The sequence below is a fragment of the Lynx canadensis genome, chromosome A1 (assembly GCF_007474595.2).
Source record: "Lynx canadensis isolate LIC74 chromosome A1, mLynCan4.pri.v2, whole genome shotgun sequence".
NCBI lineage: Eukaryota > Metazoa > Chordata > Mammalia > Carnivora > Felidae > Lynx > Lynx canadensis.
Genome location: NC_044303.2, coordinates 92,448,268 through 92,467,158, shown reverse-complemented (window position 1 = coordinate 92,467,158; position 18,891 = coordinate 92,448,268). Strand labels below are relative to the sequence as shown.

The 18,891-nt window shown below is 43.1% G+C and overlaps 1 non-coding gene across 1 annotated transcript; it reads left to right on the top strand.

The window, feature by feature from the left end:
- The first annotated feature begins 4,885 nt into the window (after window positions 1-4,885).
- LOC115526392 lies at window positions 4,886-4,995 on the top strand. Its single transcript, XR_003972597.1, has one exon. It is a non-coding gene; the product is annotated as a U6 spliceosomal RNA (small nuclear RNA).
- The last annotated feature ends 13,896 nt before the right edge of the window (window positions 4,996-18,891 follow it).

The following is an 18,891-nucleotide window of genomic DNA, read 5'->3' as shown; positions in this document are numbered from 1 at the left end:
TATATATATATATATATATCTCACATCTTCTTTATCCATTCATCCATAAATGGACTTTTGGGCTCTTACCATACTTTGGCTATTGTTGATAGTGCTGCTGTAAACATTGGAGTGCATGTGTTCCTTCGAAACAGCACACTTATATCCCTTGGATAAACACCTAGTAGTGCAATTGCTGGGTCGTAGGGTAGTTCTGTTTTTAGTTTTTTGAGGAACCTCCATACTGTTTTCCAGAGTGGCTGCACCAGTTTGCATTCCCACCAGCAATGGAAAAGAGATCCTCTTTCTCCACATCCTCACCAACATTTGTTGTGGCCTGAATGGCTAATGTTAGCTATTCTGACAGGTGTGAGGTGGTATCTCATGGTGGTTTTGATTTGTATTTCCCTGATGATGAGTGACATGGAGGATTTTTTCATGTGTTGGTTTGCCATCTGGATGTCTTCTTTGGAGAAGTGTCTGTTCGTGTCTTTTGCCCATTTCTTCACTGGATTATTTGTTTTGTGGGTGTTGGGTTTGATAAGTTCTTTATAGATTTTGGATACTAACCCTTTATCTGATATGTCATTTGCAAATATCATCTCCCACTCTGTCGGTTGCCTTTTCATTTTGCTGACTGTTTCCTTCACTATGCAGAAGCTTTTTATTTTGATGAGGTCCCAGTAGTTCATTTTTGCTTTGGTTTCCCTTGCCTTCAGAGACATGTTGAGTAAGAAGTTGTGAGGCCAAGATCAAAGAGGTTTTTGCCTGCTTTCTCCTCAAGGATGTTGATGGCTTCCTGTCTTACATTGAGGTCTTTCATCCATTTTGAGTTTATTTTTGTGTATGGTGTAAGAAAGTGGTCCAGGTTCATTTTTCTGCATGTGGATGTCATTTTCCCAGCACCATTTGCTGAAGAGACGGTCTTTATTCCATTGAATATTCTTTCCTGCTTTGTCAAAGATTAGTTGGCCATACCTTTGTGGGTCCGTTTCTGGGTTCTCTATTCTGTTCCATTGATCTAAGTGACTGTTTTTGTGCCAGTGCCATACTGTCTTGATGATTACAGCTTTGTAGTATAGCTTGAAGTCTGGGATTGTGATGCCTCCTGCTTTGGTTTTCTTTTTCAAGATTGCTTTAGCTATTTGGGGTCTTTTCTGGTTCCATACAAATTTTAGGATTATTTGTTCTAGTTCTGTGAAGAATGCCGGTGTTATTTTATATCTATTTTATATTACTAAGTGATTTCCCCACACAAGAAGTTTGACACCAGTAACAAGCTATTTCTCAACTGTTCATTTTAACACATATTTACTAGATTAATATCACTTTTAAATCATATTTTAATATTTGCTGAAGACTTTAATAAATCCTTGGGGTACTTGGGGGGCTCAGTCAGTTAAGTGTCTGACTTCAGCTCAGGTCATGATGTCATAGTTCATGAGTTCAAGCCCTGCCTCAGGCTCTGTGCTGACAGGTCGGAGCCTGGAGACTGCTTCAGATTCTGCATCTCCCTCTCTCTCTGACCCTCCTCTTCACAAACTCCGTCTCTCTCTCTCTCTCTCTCAAAAATAAATAAACATTAAAAAAAAGACTTTAATAAATCCAAAATACTATATTCTCTGTCTTCCAAAGTCATATAGCCATAGGATACAAGGGAACTCAGATCAAAGTCATAAATAGCCGTAATTTATTGAGTGCCTACTTTATTTTTTTATAAAATTTTTAAAATGTTTATCTACTTATTTTGAGAGAGAGAGAGAGAGAGAGCAGCAGAGGGGTAGAGAAAGAGAGGGAGAGAGAGAATCCCAAGCAGGCTCCGCACTTTCAGCACAGAGTCCAATTCAGGGCTCGATCTCACCAACCATAAGATCGTGACCTGAGCCAAAATTAAGAGTTGGACACTTAACCAACTAAGCCATCCAGATGCCCTTAAGTGCATTTTTCCATACAGTACATTTTTCCAGAAGTGAGATACCAAAAGGTCCAAAGGCACTCCCGAGTGAGAAAGATTTGCTTGGCTATGAGGGAAAACCAGCACTAGGATCAGAAGAGCCTCTAAGCAAGAAAATCAGTAAGAGAGAAGGACCACAGACACAGAACTATACGTCTCAGGGGGCAGATGTTCAGGTCATTGTCTTGCATCCACTCCTTCCTCTTCAGGTAACTGCACTCAGCTTCCCTTGGAAGATCCACTCTCAGTTGGCCGCCATTACGGATCCTTGACCGAGTGACTGAGTGGGCAGTCAGACAAGAACCAGAGGAAAAGACAGTGACAAATAGGTGACACATTTGAAGCCTGAGGGCACAACATCCTCACTTTGAGGCTTTTAACATCCTGGCTTTACAGTTTCCAGCTCCCAGAGGCCACAGGTGCAGAATGCAAGGTCTCCTCTTCAACCTCTGCCCCAGGGTAACCTATAGCTTCACTGGGATACATTTGCATTGTGGTTTCAACCCCCTCCTGGGGAAAGACGGCCATGACAGTTCTGGTAAGAATCTTGTGGGCTAAAAACTCCCCCTTCCAGCTTGTAGGAGGAGTCCTTCTGATGAAGCAACCTCAGTCACCACGACCCATAATCTATGCAAACATAAAAAGAAAAGACACCCCTAACCCAGAGCAGTTGACACCTCTGTGCCTGTCCACTCTCCCTCCTTGAGAGCGTACTCTCCTTAATAAACTGCTTTGTGCTCGCTTCCTTCCTTCTGGCTAGCTTTATTTGAGTGCTAATCCTCACATAAATCCTTCATGGGGAATCGAAGAACCGAGATCACTATTCAACAATGCAGACTAAACCAGAGGATGCAAAACTCCCAGGTCAGAGTCAAAACACCTGGTCACTCACAGCAATGGCAATTGCCAGAATATTTGCATTTTTTGTGTCAATTCTCTGAGCCCCACTTCCCAAAGGGCAATGCAGAGAGATTCAGGGGACACCCACCTGCACACGGGGGAGTGTGTGAAAAATTGACATGACTGGAGCCATTTTAAAATGGAGCAGGTACTGCAGAGAAACTGCCTTCTCCACCTTTGGACTGGGCAACAGGGCAGTTGTTTCAAGCAATTACTGGGAAAGGCAGTGGAAGAAAGGAAATCCTGATCACAAGACTGATAGTAAGAGACTTTCTGAGGACAGACTCAGTAGTCAGTCAATGTATAACCCAGAGTAACCTAGCCATTATCACACACACCCCTAGAAAGTTTTTTTCTTTCTTTTCTTCACCTCAGGTGGCTCCCTACTTTTCCTCATAAAAACCTCTTGCATTCACCCTACAAGCGGGACACTATTTGGATTCCTACCTGAATCTGTACTCCCTGAACTGCAATTCTTTTAACCCAAATAAAAGCACACTTGCCTCTCGTTGTGCCTCTTTACTTTCAGGTTAACAAGTGTGTTGCAGGAACCCAGCCTTTTACAAGGACAGTAAGCATGCCTGCGCTGTGTTCCAGAGGGAGACGTTGTCTCTGTCTTCCAAGGCTGTTTGCTATACACACATCATTGAAAAGCTAGCCCAAAGCAAAGTCACTCAGGGCCTCTGTTCACAAGACAGGCAAAAACACAAGAGACACGGGAAGAATTGTCTCACAATATTGTTTGTGTTTTTCTTTTTCTTTCTTTCCTTCTTCCCAGGAAGTATGCTGAGTGTACAACCACTCAGTTAAAATTGACTAGTCATCTAGAGCTTGTTTCCTTAATTCTCCAATGAGAAGTAAGGACCAGAATATCCATATTAGGTGCCGTGCTTAACCATACCTCAGAAAAGCAGAGAAGTCTTGCTGGGAAATTTTGTCCCCAACAATCCCCAAACTTTAGCTCTTGGGAGAGGGCTTTGGGTTTCACAGAGAGAGACAGCCTGCAGCCATTTTAAGAAATAATCTTGTTTTGGGGGGCACATGGATGGCTCAGTCGGTTAAATGTCTGACTCTTGATCTCCACTCAGGTCATGATCTCACAGTTCATGAGTTCGAGCCCTGCATCAGGCTCTGTGCTGACAGTGTGGAGTGCTTGGGATTCTCTCTCTCCCTCTCTCTCTGCTCCTTCTCTGCTTTCACTCTCTTTCCCTCTCAGAATACATAAACTTAAAAAAAAAATCATCGGGGCACCTGGGTGACTCAGTCAGTTAAGCGTCTGACTTGGGCTCAGGTCACGATCTCACAGTTCATGAGTTTGAGCCCCGCATCAGGCTCTGCGCTGACAGCTCAGAGCCTAGAGCCTGCTTCAGATTCTGTCTCCTCTCTCTCTTCCCCTCCCCCTCATGCTCTCTGTCTCTCAAAACTGAATAACGTTGTAAAAACCAATCTAAATACTGCATTGATTTTTTGATGCAGTAAACATGCATCAGTAATAAAAAAAAAAAACTGAATAATGTTAAAGAAAAAAGATTTTTTTTTTCAACGTTTATTTATTTTTGGGACAGAGAGAGACAGAGCATGAACGGGGGAGGGGCAGAGAGAGAGGGAGACACAGAACAGGAAGCAGGCTCCAGGCTCTGAGCCATCAGCCCAGAGCCTGACGCGGGGCTCGAACTCACGGACCGCGAGATCGTGACCTGGCTGAAGTCGGACGCTTAACCGACTGCGCCACCCAGGCTCCCCAAAAAGATTTTTTTTTAATCATCTTGGTTTTTTTTCCTGGGGTAGAGAGAACAGTATCTTCTGTGCCTCTGTAAATAGTCGATTTCATTTGCCAGGTCACTTTCAAATGATCTCAATTTAAAGATGAATATGCATCATGGAAATAAAAATATGTTTTCCCTAATTTCTTTTGTCTGATAAAATAACAAAGAAAAATGCTTGTGCTTGGGAGAGGTGGTTTTATTACAAATAAAAGGACTTTTTCTTCTTAACAGAAAAACTGTGGGCAAAAACCGAGGGAGCCCATTACGTTGAAGAGATCATGCCAGTGTGCTCACTTCGGCAGCACATAATCGAAAATTGGAACGATGAAACACAGAAGATTAGCATGGCCTCTGTGCAAGGATAGTACATAAATTTATGAAGCATCCCACATTTTCATTGCACATCCCCGAAACTAAGATAACACGGTTAATTACAATGGAAAATAAATAAATAAACGATTTTTTTAAAAAGAGGGATCATGCCAACAGATTTTTTTTTCAAAGATTCAGATAAATTCATGGATAAGAAAGGGAAAGCAACTTACAGGGAACACTTAGATATTGGAGGCCATTATACCTAGCCGTGAGATGGTCTCTACTGTGACATTAAAAACATAGATACTAAGCTAATCTGTAACTGTTTTATTATGTGTCATGATCTTATTCTGACCTCCAAAACCTGCATTTAATATGATCAAACACAACGGGATTCTTGTTAATGACTCATTGATATCATTGTCTTTTTCTGCTCTTTCCTGACCAGATGAAATCGTGATTCGCCATCTACTGAACAATGCGCAGATTCAGAATGAAATACTGCCAAGTACCCAGACCCCCACAGGACACTCACCATGCATCCCTACACACACAAAGAAGCCCCTCCCAGGCAGTTCTCTCCAGTTTATGACCTCATACAAGGCAGTAGAAGGTTCACCTTTTTTAATGACAGTGAATATTTGTGAGCACTTACTAAACTGTTTGTACACCTTAAAACCATCTGAGGGAGGTGTTGGATCCTTCTGTCTTCAGGTGAAGATACTAGGGAGTCGGCAACTCACCCAAGCCCTCCAGTGCAGGGAATGGAGGTGGCATGCTCTCCCCTCTACCCCCACAGCCTTAGGAATAGTAGTTGTTATTCCCTACCTGGTAAGGTACCCGTCAGAATCAACCCCCCTGCGTTTATACCATTTTCTCAACACATGTCTAGAATTTGAAATGTCACAAGGCGTCTCTTGCCCTCAACGTTAGGGCTATCATTTGGCACATTATGCGGTCTGGGTTTTTTAAGTGTGTTATTGATTTCTTGGAGCTGTAAATTTCTCACCCTTCACTCAGATGGGTGGAGAAAATGGACACTTTTTTAAATCTTGCCTATCATTCTTCTTATTGTGCCCACAAGCACCCACCAGCCAGTAGTAGCAGAGGGAAAACATTTACGTTTTAGTGCAATCCAGCCATCTGTCTGAGATTTTGAGGTATCTCTTGAGGTAACATCTCTTTTCAGGACTGCAAGGCAGAGCCCGTGGCCAGGATCATTCAGGAGACACAGCTAGGTTTCTGCTTGGGACTCCCAGGTTGGGATAATGCCAGGCTTTCAGAAATTCCCCCATCTTCCCACCTGCCTTCAGATGGGATACTCACAGCAGTGGAGAAAGGGATCTATGGTCTAGGTGGCGTCCTTTTGCTTTTCTGATCTCTACATCAACCACCCTATTTGGACTGGTCACTTCTCTCTATACTTACATTTATTTCTTCTAATGTTTTGTTTTTTTTGTTTTTGTTTTTGTTTTTTTTTTTTTTTTTTTTTTTAGAGAGAAGAGAGGGCAGAGAGAGAGAGAGAGAGAATCCATCCCAGCCAGGCTCCACACTGTCAGTGCAGAGCCTGACATGGGGCTCAAACCCATGAACTGTGAGATCATGACCTGAGCCAAAACCAAGAGTCTGATGCTTAACCAACTGAGCCATCCAGGAGCCCCTATGCCTACATTTATAGCACAAATTTACATTTATAATTACGGTGCTTCGTATAACTTGTGGTTTTGTCTCTTTGGCTTGCTCTGGGCCTAGCAGCGCTCACTGGTTAATTTGGTTCTTGGACGTGTTGTGTGTGTAGGGGCCAGGGGTAAGTCACCCCTAGATGCGTCACTTTGGCATGCCAATTATTTAAAGCTAAAAGCCATCAAGGCCCAAAAGGCTCTGGAAGAAACTTTGACCTTCCCCTTAACCACCTAAAAGAATTTAGGGATAGAGGACCTGCTCCAGGAAGAGAGCTATCACCATAGATCACTACATTATATGAACTAAATGTGGTAGACAGGGAAGAACCTAGCAAGACTTGTTTGACCAAAGTCCTCTCTTGGTCCCATTGTTTCTGAGCAGCCCAACAAACACTGTCTACCAAACATTTACTCCTTTCATCTTCTTGTGAATTGCATTCCCTCCCCCTGAAGTCTCTTCTCCTTAGTTCAGGATGACACATATACCTCATTCTGTTTCCCTGTCTTTGGAATCTCAGGTTTATGTGCATTCCCCATAAACACAAAATTAAATTTGACTTTCTCCTGTTCATTTAATGTCAGTTTGATTCTTAGACAAGCCAGAAGAATTTGGAAGGGCAGGGGAAAGTTTTCCCTCCCCAACAAATGTCTCCTGTGTGATCCTGGCCCAGGGGCTCTGCCTCGCAGCCTTCAGCTACATGGTGACATCCGCCGCCCTGGCCCCCCCAACCTCCACCCCAATCTAGAGCAACTTCCTCTTAGAGGAAGACTCTAAGCAAAATTAGAGTCTCAGCAAAATTTCATGTGCTTCCTAGAAATTTGGGAGCCTTCTAGATCTTCTCTAGACCCTCCACTAAACAAAGGTGAGTGGGAAAGTTATGCTTAGGTCCCTCTTTTATGCCTAACAAAGTGGGTCACTGAGTTTAATTGGATGTGGTTTCTGTCACAAATTAGGGGGGGGGGAATTGCAAATAATCCCCAACCCTCAAGAACAAAATATCAATCAAGGATGCAACTCCCTGCCCATGGCATTCCCTTCATATTATTTAAATATTTTAGGCCAGAGAGGAGAGGTTGAGATGTCTCTCACTCCCTACATACTCTGCCTCACTTGTCCTTCCTTATCCCATAATCCCTCAGGAAATAGGATTTCATTCCATCCTTAGGGCAGCAAGTCTCATGGATTCATAGGTAGATGGGGGTGTTTATTTACCTTTATGGAAGAAACTCTGATACTCTGATCCAAGTTCTCTCTCTTTGGTTCTTGATATGCTTAAAATGTGAGAAAACTGTCTCTTCCTCAACAAAGTCTGTTGTTGCAAAATTCCTGCAAAATTCCGTCTTCAACGGCAGAAATTGAATGTTAATTCTTTATGCTCTTTATACTTCTATTGTAACAACCCCTTATGAATACCTCACCTCAGCCATATGAATCCCTCAGGGTATAGAGGAAAAATACATGGAAAAAGATAAAAAAGAAAAACACAAATATTTTTAAGAATACCACTCTAGTTACACTCATCTTTTCTTAACTTTTTTTCTAACTAAAACAGTGGACAGTTTTATTTTCACATTTCACAATACAAATGAAAGTTGCTTTTTTTTTTTTTTTTGGTCCCACTACTCCCCTGCCAAAACTATTCTCTCTTCGATCAGAAGGGGGAGTAAGTCTTCCTTGTCATATTGTTAGAAAACACCATAAGTCACAGCACTGGGATCTCCAGGTGAGGTAGGACACGTAATATAAAATGGAGATAAAGAGGTTCCCATCTCTCCTTATCTGTCTGGTCTAGTCATTCCTGAGCACCATCAGGGGACAGGTGGGAGGTCTCATCATGGGGGACCCAGGCATTAGAGGCACACAGCCTCTAATAAGCAGCCTCATTCCAGAAGCTAGTCCCACTGACATCTACCCAGGGGGAGGAGGGCCCATCATTGGCATCATGGAAGGGCCCTCCATATGGGGTATTGGCATCATACCCGGGTGAGGAGGACCCAGGAGACTTGGGGGAGTCAGGATCATTGCCCCTGGAGGAGGGGGAGCAGGAGCAGAGAACAGAGTAGGAGGTATCTTTCCTTGTTGAAATGCTGAGGCTGTTTTGTTGATCAGATCCGGTTCTGACAGTAGGCTTTCACAGTCTCTTTGCGTTTCCTACCGCCTCAGTGTGTCTTTCTCACAGATGGAGAGTCATGGACGAGGTGTGTGTCACAGGAGTCACCATAAAACATAGGCCTGTTGCTCTGTAGGCATTGGCCACTCTGTCCTGAGCCGTCCGGAAATGACCCAAATACACTCATATTTAACGGCTATAAGTGCGTGCATATTTTCTATGACTCTTTTAGGTAAATACTGCTTCTCCTTTTTTTTTCTTTAAAACGTTCCCCTATTCAACTTCAGAGCTGTTCTTTTATCCCTTATGCCACTTACGAGCTTTTCCGTTGACCTTTCTCTAGAGCAATAACGGGTACAGGTAAGTCTTTTACTCTTGATATAAAACTACTAGGAATAATGAAACTAATGTCAGAAAGTGTTCCTTATCTTCTTATCATTTAGCAACACTTTGCTTGAGGTATCATTTCATTTCTGAGGCATGTTTACCCCCGTTTGTGTGATTCTGATGGTCTGACTTATCGCGCATTCAGTGGGTGTGGATTTTCATGGCTGAGAAACTAACCTCCACAGTTTCAGTATCAACAACAGTAGCAAGGCAGAAGCAAATGCCTAAGAGCTTCACTCTTCTGAAGGCAGTGAAATGAATATAGTGCACCAAAGAGAAGCAGTATGAGTTGCTCTAACAACATGTGGAAGATGCACAGTAATGATGGCGGCTACCGTGCATCCTGAAAACATCCTAGTTCTGAGGGAGGCCCAGCAAAGTGGGTGTGGTGGGGGGCGGGGGGGGGGGGAAATACTTGAAGTTCTCACTTTGCCACACAGGCTGGGGGCAGACCCAAGCCGGGCACTCACACCCAGGCACAGAACCCTGAGCTGCCTCCTAAGACACTAAGACAAGGGAAGCTAAAGCCAAGAAGGTTGGTTAGGATTTGGAAACTCCAACCAACCAACACTCTCTAAAGCTGATCGGGCAGCAGACTAATCTGAGAAAGACACTGTCATCAGAAAAAAATTTTTTCAACTGGCATTAATTTATAGGTTCTGTGTTTCAGGCTGTGTCCAAGCCCGTGAGAAGATCCTCCTTGTTCTTAAGCTGGGAGACTCTTCAAGGATGAAAACATTAACCCAAATAAGAATAATACTCCAATGCCACCCAAACTGTAGATACCATGTAATTTTGCAATGTAAAATACACTAAGCTCCTGAGGCACCTGGCTGGCTTAGTCAGTAGAGCATGTGACTCTTGACCTCAGGATCCCAAGCTAAGGCCCCCACATTGGGCATAGAGCCTACTTAATTTAAAAATAAAAAAAAATTTTTTCAGGGGCACCTGGGTGGCTCAGTCGGTTAGGCATCCAACTTCAGCTCAGGTCATGATCTCACGGTTCATGGGTTCGAGCCCCACGTCGGGCTCTGTACTAACAGCTCAGAGCCTGGAGCCTGCTTCAGATTCTGTGTCTCCCTAGCTGTCTGCCCTTCCCCTGTTCATGCTCTGTCTCTCTGTCTCTCAAAAATAAATAAATGTTAATTTTTAATTAATTAAAAAATAAATAATAAAATTTTCTAAACCTCTAAGCTCCTAAATGGATAGCTATTCACCCCTGTTCATGTAGCATTATTGACAACAGCCAAACAGTGGAAATAACCCAAATGTGTATTGACAGGTGGATGGATAAACAAAGTGGGCTATTCATACAATGGACTATTACTCAGCCTTGAAAAGGAAGGAAATCGTGACACAAGCTACAACATAAATGAAACTTGATGTCGTGGTAACTGACATAAACAAATAAACTGACATAAACAAAGGGACAAATGTTAGATGGGGTACTCAAATATTCAAATTCACAGAGACAGAAAGAACTGAAGTTGCCAGAAGCTGGGGAGAGAGAAGAATAGGAAATTAGTGTTCTATGAGTTGAGTTTCCATTTGGAAAGATGAAAAAGTTCTGGAGATGGACAGTGGTGATGGTTGCACAGGACTGTGAATGTGCTTACTGCCAATGAGCTGTGCACTTAAAAATTGTTCAGGGGCTGGGGCGCCTGGGTGGCTCAGCCAGTTACGCTTCCAACTTCAGCTCAGGTCATGATCTCACAGTTCGTGTGTTCGAGCCCCACATCGGGCTCTGTGCTGACAGCTCAGAGCCTGGAGCCTACTTCGAGTTCTGTGTCTCCCTCTCTCTCTGCCCCTCGCCTGGTCACACTCTGTCTCTGTCTCAAAAATAAATAAATATTAAAAAAAATTTATTTTAATTGTTCAGGGGCACCTGGGTGGCTCCATCGGTTGAGTGTCCAGCTCTTGGTTTCGGCTCAGATCATGATCTCACAGTTTGTGAGATCGAGCCCCACATCAGGCTCTGCGCTGGCAGTATGGAGCCTGCTTGGGATTCTCTCTCCCTCTCTCTCTGCTCCTCCCCTGCTTGCACTCTCTCCCTCTCTCTTTCTCTCTCAAAATACATAAATTTTAAAAAATTGTTGGGGCGCCTGGGTGGCACAGTCGGTTAAGCGTCCGACTTCAGCCAGGTCACGATCTCGCGGTCCGTGAGTTCGAGCCCCGCGTCGGGCTCTGGGCTGATGGCTCAGAGCCTGGAGCCTGTTTCGGATTCTGTGTCTCCCTCTCTCTCTGCCCCCCCCCCCGTTCATGCTCTGTCTCTCTCTGTCCCAAAAATGAATAAACGTTGGAAAAAAAAATTTAAAAAAAAATTGTTAAAAGGGAAATTTTACATTATATATATTTTACCACAACATAAACACACACACACACACACACACACACACACCCTCCCAGAACTGTGTCCTTGTCCTGAATATAAAATGTTCCTCAAATATGCTCTTGTACTTGCTTATGTACGATTGAGGATTTGATTTTCTTTTTAAGGTCCCAGTCCTGGAAAGCACACTTTCACCTGCTGTAAACCCACTTCCTCTGCCTCAGGGGCACCCTCCTCACATTGGATTAGAGGAGGCAAAGGAGGACCCCAGGACTTCTGTCTCTCAGGCTAAAGCATCTTGGTCCCATTCTGACACATCCCTGCTTGCCCCAGGTGACAGCTACCACTCTTGGTGACAGCTGAACCCAAAGGGCTCTTTGCCTGCTCAGAAATCAGCCTGGCAATGACAGGTATCACTCTGAACATGCATTAAAGATTCAGAACAGTTTGAAACAGTGTGAGACAGGGAGGGAGGACAGCCAGGACCTCCAGGGCCTCACCCTAGCTCTTGACTGAGGAAGTGAAGTGAAGGGTCCTGATGGGGAAGTTAGAGAATACAGTAAAATCTTGGTTTGTGAGCATAATTCCTTCCGGAAACATGCCTGTAATCCAAAGCACTTGTATATAAATGCAAATTTCCCGGTAAGAAATAATGGAAACTCATGTGATTCATCCCGCAACCCAAAAGTATTCACATAAAAATGATTACAGCACTGTAATATAATACAAAATAATAAAGAAAATACAAACTATAAAAAAATAAACTAATTAACCTGTACCTACCTTTGCAAACCTTCGTGGCTGGTGTGAGGGAGGTTATTATGGAGGACGACTTTCATGATCACTAACGGAATCACTGCTATCTTTTGGCTCAATGGAATCTTTTTCTTTTCATGCAACTGTAACAAGGGACGTATCCAACGACACTTGCTTTTGCCTCCTTTTAAGGATGTCAAGGAAATGTGACATTACACTGATAATCACCCACAATCCTACAGTGAGAGAGAAAAGAACCATTGGCTCAGTTGTGATCATGTGACATTCAGTGTCACGTACGACTCCTATTACAGGACATCGCTCGTTTATCAAGTTAAAATTTGTTAGAAATGTTTGGTCGTCTTGCGGAACACTCCCAGAACAAGTTACTCGCCATCCAAGGTTTTATTGTACTCTAGTTGCCCTTCCTTCTGACCTTGCACAAGACCACGTGAATGTTCCCCTCCTCCCCCCCGCCCCGCCGGTGTGGACCCTAACCTGCTTGGAAGTACCATATTACCTCTGAGTCCAAATGCCTTCAACACGAGTTGGAGTAAGGGTTACAAACTGAGGCAGTAAATCCATCTGTGGCCTTTAGAAAGTACCTTCTATCAGGAATTGGAATGTGACTAGAAACATGTTGAGGTCCTTTCATCCTGACAGCCCTATGTGCCTGGTCTTCATCCTGGCCCCTCTGTCAACCACTCATCTGTGTGGAGGACTCCAAGTTAAGCTTCAGGGATCCACTTCCCCACTTGTCATAAAATCTCATTGCAGGGGTGCCCGGGTGGCTTAGTCGGTTGAGTGTCTGACTTTGGCTCAGGTCATGATCTCACAGTTCGTTAGTTCGAGCCCTGCATTAGTCTCTGTGCTGACAGCTCAAAGCCTGGAGCCTGTTTCGGATTCTGTGTCTCCCTCCCTCTCTGCCCCTCCCCCACTCATGCTCTGTCTCTCTCTCTCTCTGTCAAAAATAAATAAACATTAAAAAAATTAAAAATCTCATTGCAGGCAGCCACACATCTGGTTCTTCTTTCTTGGGGGTTTTAAAAACAGTCTGGAAATCTCAAAAGAAGTTATTGGATAAAAACTTCTTAGCTGGATCAATGTAATAAATTGATTTTTTTTTTTTTTTTTTTAGTAAATAGACTTTTTGACAAGAATAGGTCAGTCCTGGTGTCCTTGCAGAATTTGTTTATTTCAAATCTGTGTGTTCCAGGGCTCACAGTGACAGAGTCTCAAACCTAAGACCTTTTGTGGGAGATTCAAGGAAAGAGGTGAAAACAATACCATATGAACAGGAAATAGGAGGGCACTTGGGATTGGCTCAGCTCAGGCTTGAATTAAACCATTCATTAAAGCTCTGAGTTTTCTCTAAGCATTTGGCAGCAATTTCACCCACAAATGGCTTACAGTATCACTTAATTTCCCATTGGAGCTCTGGAGGAAATAATGATGCTAAGAATAAAATGAAATAATAGATGTGTAAGCACCTAGCTCAGTGTCTGGTACCATGTCAGCGCCTGGTTGAATTTGAAAAACAGTAATATCGTCTTTCATCCAACCAGTTCTAAAGCCATTTCTGTGTCGACACTTGATGGCGGTGTTGAATGGCAATGTTAAGTTGTCTGTTGGTTGCTTCGGTCTCCAATACATGTAACTCCTGGGTGTGGGAAGGAAGGCACGCAACAGGGCTCCTTCACCTACCACTTCGCAGAAAGAAAAAACCTAGAGGGTTCAGCTCAACTCTCTCTCCTAACCTCCAAAAATAGTTATGCTTCAGGAATGAGACAAGTCTAAGATAGAGCAACAGGACGAAAAAATCACATGAATCCACTGCCCCCCCCTCCCCAGTCCTGTCGATAATAGGATTAAAAATGCTTAAAGGGTACAGTAGACCCCATGAAGACATGACTCACTTATCTTGTGGATTTAGGGAGACAGCTGCAGCCTCCTTGCACACCGTCTGCACTCTCAAGAGTGAAAGAAAATTGCCAGGCCAAGACAACCATATTGATACTGGCTTGTTTTTTCAAAGGATAAACCCTTACATGACAGAGCTTGGTTTTACAAGCCTAAATGGGAAAAGGTTCCTCAGTAGATATTGGAGTCCTCCTTATTTATAACTTGTTCAGCTAATGGCATGCTTCTTACGTCACTTGAACCACCTGAAAGTTTTGTTGTTGTTTTCACTGTTATTGGGGGGGGGGAGGGGCAAGTGCCAGCTGGGGAGGGGCAGAAGGAGACGGAAAGAGAGAATCCCAAGCAGGGCTTGAATCCACGACTGTGAGATCATGACCTGAGGCAAAACCAAGAGTTGGACACTCAAATGACTGAGCCACCCACATGCCCCAAAAAAGATTTTATTTTTGATGTAGGCTTTTTGCTTGGAGCAGTAAGCCTAGGCTTCATTTCCTGTGTGCTTTCAGCATTATTTATTTTTCTTGATTTCTCTAAAACACTGTTGTCCTAGATTCTACTCCACCTCAGAGCCATTTTTATTCTTTATAAACAAAATAGGTGGTTTCTTTCCTTTGTTTGTTTTTGTTTCCTGACTTTTATGTTTAGTGGGAATGAAGCCTCATGCTAGGGTATTCCTTGTGAGATAACCCGGTATCCTCTTATTATCTGCATTCTTATTTCAGAAGGCTCTAGAACTACCCTAGACAATGTGTAGGCAGAGAAGAGAAAAACTGCAATGAAACTACTACCTGAGCGGGATCTGTAGAGAAGACAGAAATGCCTGAATATGTTCATACCCTCTCTCTTGGTCACCAAAAGAACACTAATTTTCTTTTTTTTTTTTTAACATTCATTTTTGAGAGACAGAGACAGAGCATGAGTGGGGGAGGGGCAGAGAGAGAGGGAGACACAGAATCCAAAGTAGGCTCCAGGCTCTGAGCTGTCAGCACAGAGCCCAATGTGGGGCTCGAACTCATGGACCACAAGATTATGACTTGAGCTGAAGTCAGACGCTTAACCAACTGAGCCACCCAGGCGCCCCAAGAACACTAATTTTCTAGGTGTAAGGCATCTTTCTTTAGCCCCCAACTGGGTCTCCCCCTCTCAGAACCATTTTACGAGGAGGTTGAAAGCTTTGGTGAGAGACTCTGGGTTTGGGCTGGAGCACACGTTCAATGCTCAAAACATTACAATTCTGTCTTAACCTTCACCTCCTGCTTGCCCAAGGCCTCAAGGTCAACCAGGGGTTGAGGCCTTCTCAGGTCTTTTCTGGGTATGCTCACAGCCTGGCAGATGGCTTTCTAGATTCCCAGGAATAAGTCAAAGCTTTTCAAAGCCTGCTGTGTATATCTTCTTTCCCAAATTTTCCTTCTAAGTTTCGGCCAGGCTTGTTTGTCCCAGCTGGTATCACAGCTTAAAGCAGCCCAGATGTCAAACAATTGCTGCTTATTGTTCTTGACAAACACCTTGGAGATAGAGCCTTTCCCATAGTTTGGAGTCAGGTCAGGTAACTACAAGACCATTCCTCTTACTAATTGCATTTTGTTTCAAAATATGTAGTTCTTTTTCATTAAAAGTATGCTATTTGTGTTAAAATGTAACTAGTGCTTTTTCAATGAAGTAATATAATTCTTTCTTTTCTCACTTTTAATATTGACTACATTAAATAATTGATAGATTGATAGATATAATCCATATAAATGACATGTCTTTTGGGTCCTCAGTGATTTTTAAGAATGTTAAGGAGTTCCAATATCAAAACATTTTAAAACTACCAGCTTAGCTAAAAGTAAGAATCTAAAGTTAAAGGATTTTTCCTTTAACACTTTAAAACTACTTCTCCATTATGTTCTTGCATTCCATGTCATGGAGGAGAAGTAAGCATCAATTTTATTCTTGTTCCTTTATGAGTTATCTGTTCTTTCTTCCTGGAAGCTTTTCGAATTTTAACTGCTTTTTAGTTCTTAAATTTTATGATAGCATATGTAGGTGTAGGTTTCTTCTTACTTTTCCTATTCTGTACTCTATGAATTCTTTCTACTTTCACTCATTCTGGAAAGTTGTCAATCATTATTCCATAAAGTATTTACTTCTCTGTTTATTTTTTTCTTCTCCTTTGAAGCTTTCTATTTTTATACAGATGCTAATATCTCTTTATTCACATCTCTTTACTTTTTGTTCCTTTTCTTAATCAGTGGCAGTTCCTCAAAGTAATTATATAGGGTTCTAATTTATGTTTTTATATTTTTTGAGTTCTCATTCTATTCTATTATCTTCATCTCTTTCATTGTGAAACATGAAAACAGAGGAAAATACATAAAACATAAATATACATAGTTTAACAAATTATTGCAGAGTGAATATTCATACAATCACCCCCAAGGCTGACTTCATGGGGGTGCAGTTACACAGGGACTCCCACTTAGAGGGGCTCCATGCTTGGTCTGATGACCTAGTGTCACTGCCTTGATATTTCTAATAATCTTAAAAACAAGGGACCCCACATTTCCATGTTGTATAGACTCCACAATTTATGTAGCTCCTCCTGATGACCATCCATGTCAAGAAATAAATAATTGCCTTATGTCCAAAGCTCCACCCTGTCCCTTCCCAGTTACAATCCCTTTTCTTCCCACGAAGATAAGATCTATCTTGACTTCTATGGCAACCACTTTATTGATTTTCTTATAACTTTACTAGCTGTGTATGATCCTCAATACTATAGTTTAGTTTTCCCCGCCTTACTGAATTTTCATATTGTAGCACATCATCACGATTACAGATGCCACTAAAATACTATTTGTGAAAAATTATAGGGAATGGAAATACTGACAAGATGGCTGATTATCATAGGCTCTTGCTTCCTCCTCCAAACCAACCCTGAAGATGTCACATAGAAAAGAGCCATGGGGCGCCTGTGTGGCTCTGTCAGTTAAACATCCAACTCTTGATTTCATCTCAGGTCATGATCTCAAGGTCATGGGATCGAGACCTGCATCAGGCTCCAAGCTGGGTGTGGAGTCTGCTTGGGATTCTCTGTCCCTCTCCGTCTGTCCCTCACCCACTCGCACACACTCACGTTCTGTCTCTCTCTCTCTTTTCTCTCTCTCAAAAAAGAAAAATAAAGAGTCATGAATGGAGCTAAGGAATTAATGTAAAAAGAAAGAGAAAGCTACAATGTCCCAAGCAGCATGTCACAATGATGACCTAATAAGGTACCTTCTCAAACAATAATGAGCAAGCAATCCCACAATGAACATGTGTAATAAATGTCCGGGGGAAAAGTACCTGGTGCAATAAAAGCACATAATGGAGATCTGACCAAGCCTGAAGGGTCTGAGATCTTCCCAGGAGTAACTTTTGCTCTGAGGTCCAAAGGAGTTAACTGAGATGAGATCCTTGCTTTTGGAAGGAGCACGACAGGGCTAAAGGATTCTAAGAAGACAGTATGTAGCAAGCAGACGAACCTGGAGAGAGAAGCAGGGTCCAGATCAGACAGGCTTTATCCCAACTACAAAGATTTAAAATAGGTTAGTGACGTGATCCAGTTAGGTTTTAAATGGTTACCTGAGTTACAGAGAACACACTGGCAGGGAAAAGTGGAAAGGAGAGACCCATTACCTGGCCCCAAAGGCACTCCAGGTGAGATATGCTAATGGCTCATCTAGGGCAGTGGCAATGAAAGGGGAGAGACACAGATTGAGCTGGAAGATATGAAGAAGTAAAATGGTCAGTTGTGGTTGGGGAGGTTGAAGCCAAAGGATGTATTGGGATTAAGAACAATGCCCAATTCCTGACATGCACATCTGGGGGAATTGTGGCACCTTTCGCTGAGTTAGGAAACCCAAAAAGGGGAACGTGATGGGGGGGTTTGGGGGGGGGTGTCCCAAGAGTAAGCTTGGTAGAGTTTTAGACATGGTGGTTTAGCTTTCCTTGGAGACATCCTGTGGAAGTGTTGAGTGGACAGTGTGGACCTTAAAAGCCTTTCACGTGGCTTCAGGGGCTCCTGGGTGGCTCAGTTGGTTAAGCCTCTGACTTCAGCTCAGGTCATGATCTCACAACTCATGGGTTCAAGCGCCCCCCCCCCACCCCCGCCTCCTGTCAGGTTCTGTGCTGACAGCTCAGAGCCTGGAGCCTGCTTCAGATTCTGTGTCTCCCTCTCTCTCTGCCCCTCCCCTGCTCATGCTCTGTCTCTCCCCGTCTCTCAAAAATAAATAAACATTAAAAAAAAAAAAAGCTTTCATGTGGCTTCAGATCACACACAGGAGTTTATCATTTAAGAAAGAAAAAAGAGGGGCGCCTGGGTGGCGCAGTCGGTTAAGCGTCCGACTTCAGCCAGGTCACGATCTCGCGGTCCGGGAGTTCGAGCCCCGCGTCAGGCTCTGGGCTGATGGCTCAGAGTCTGGAGGCTGTTTCCGATTCTGTGTCTCCCTCTCTCTCTGCCCCTCCCCCGTTCATGCTCTGTCTCTCTCTGTCCCAAAAATAAATAAACGTTGAAAAAAAAAATTTAAAAAAAAAAAAAAAGAAAGAAAAAAGAAACAGAAGGAAGGAAAGAAAGAAAGAAAGAAAGAGAGGAAGGAAGGAAGGAAAGAAGGAAGGAGGGAGGGAAAGAAAAGAAGAGGCACAAAAACAATAGTTACTTCGTGCATCTTTCTTAATCCTTTCTCCAGTGTCTGGAGAAACTAATGAAGTCACAGGCACTATTCTTACTGGGACAGTCTCATTCCCAGGTCATGACTCTATCTGAAGAGCT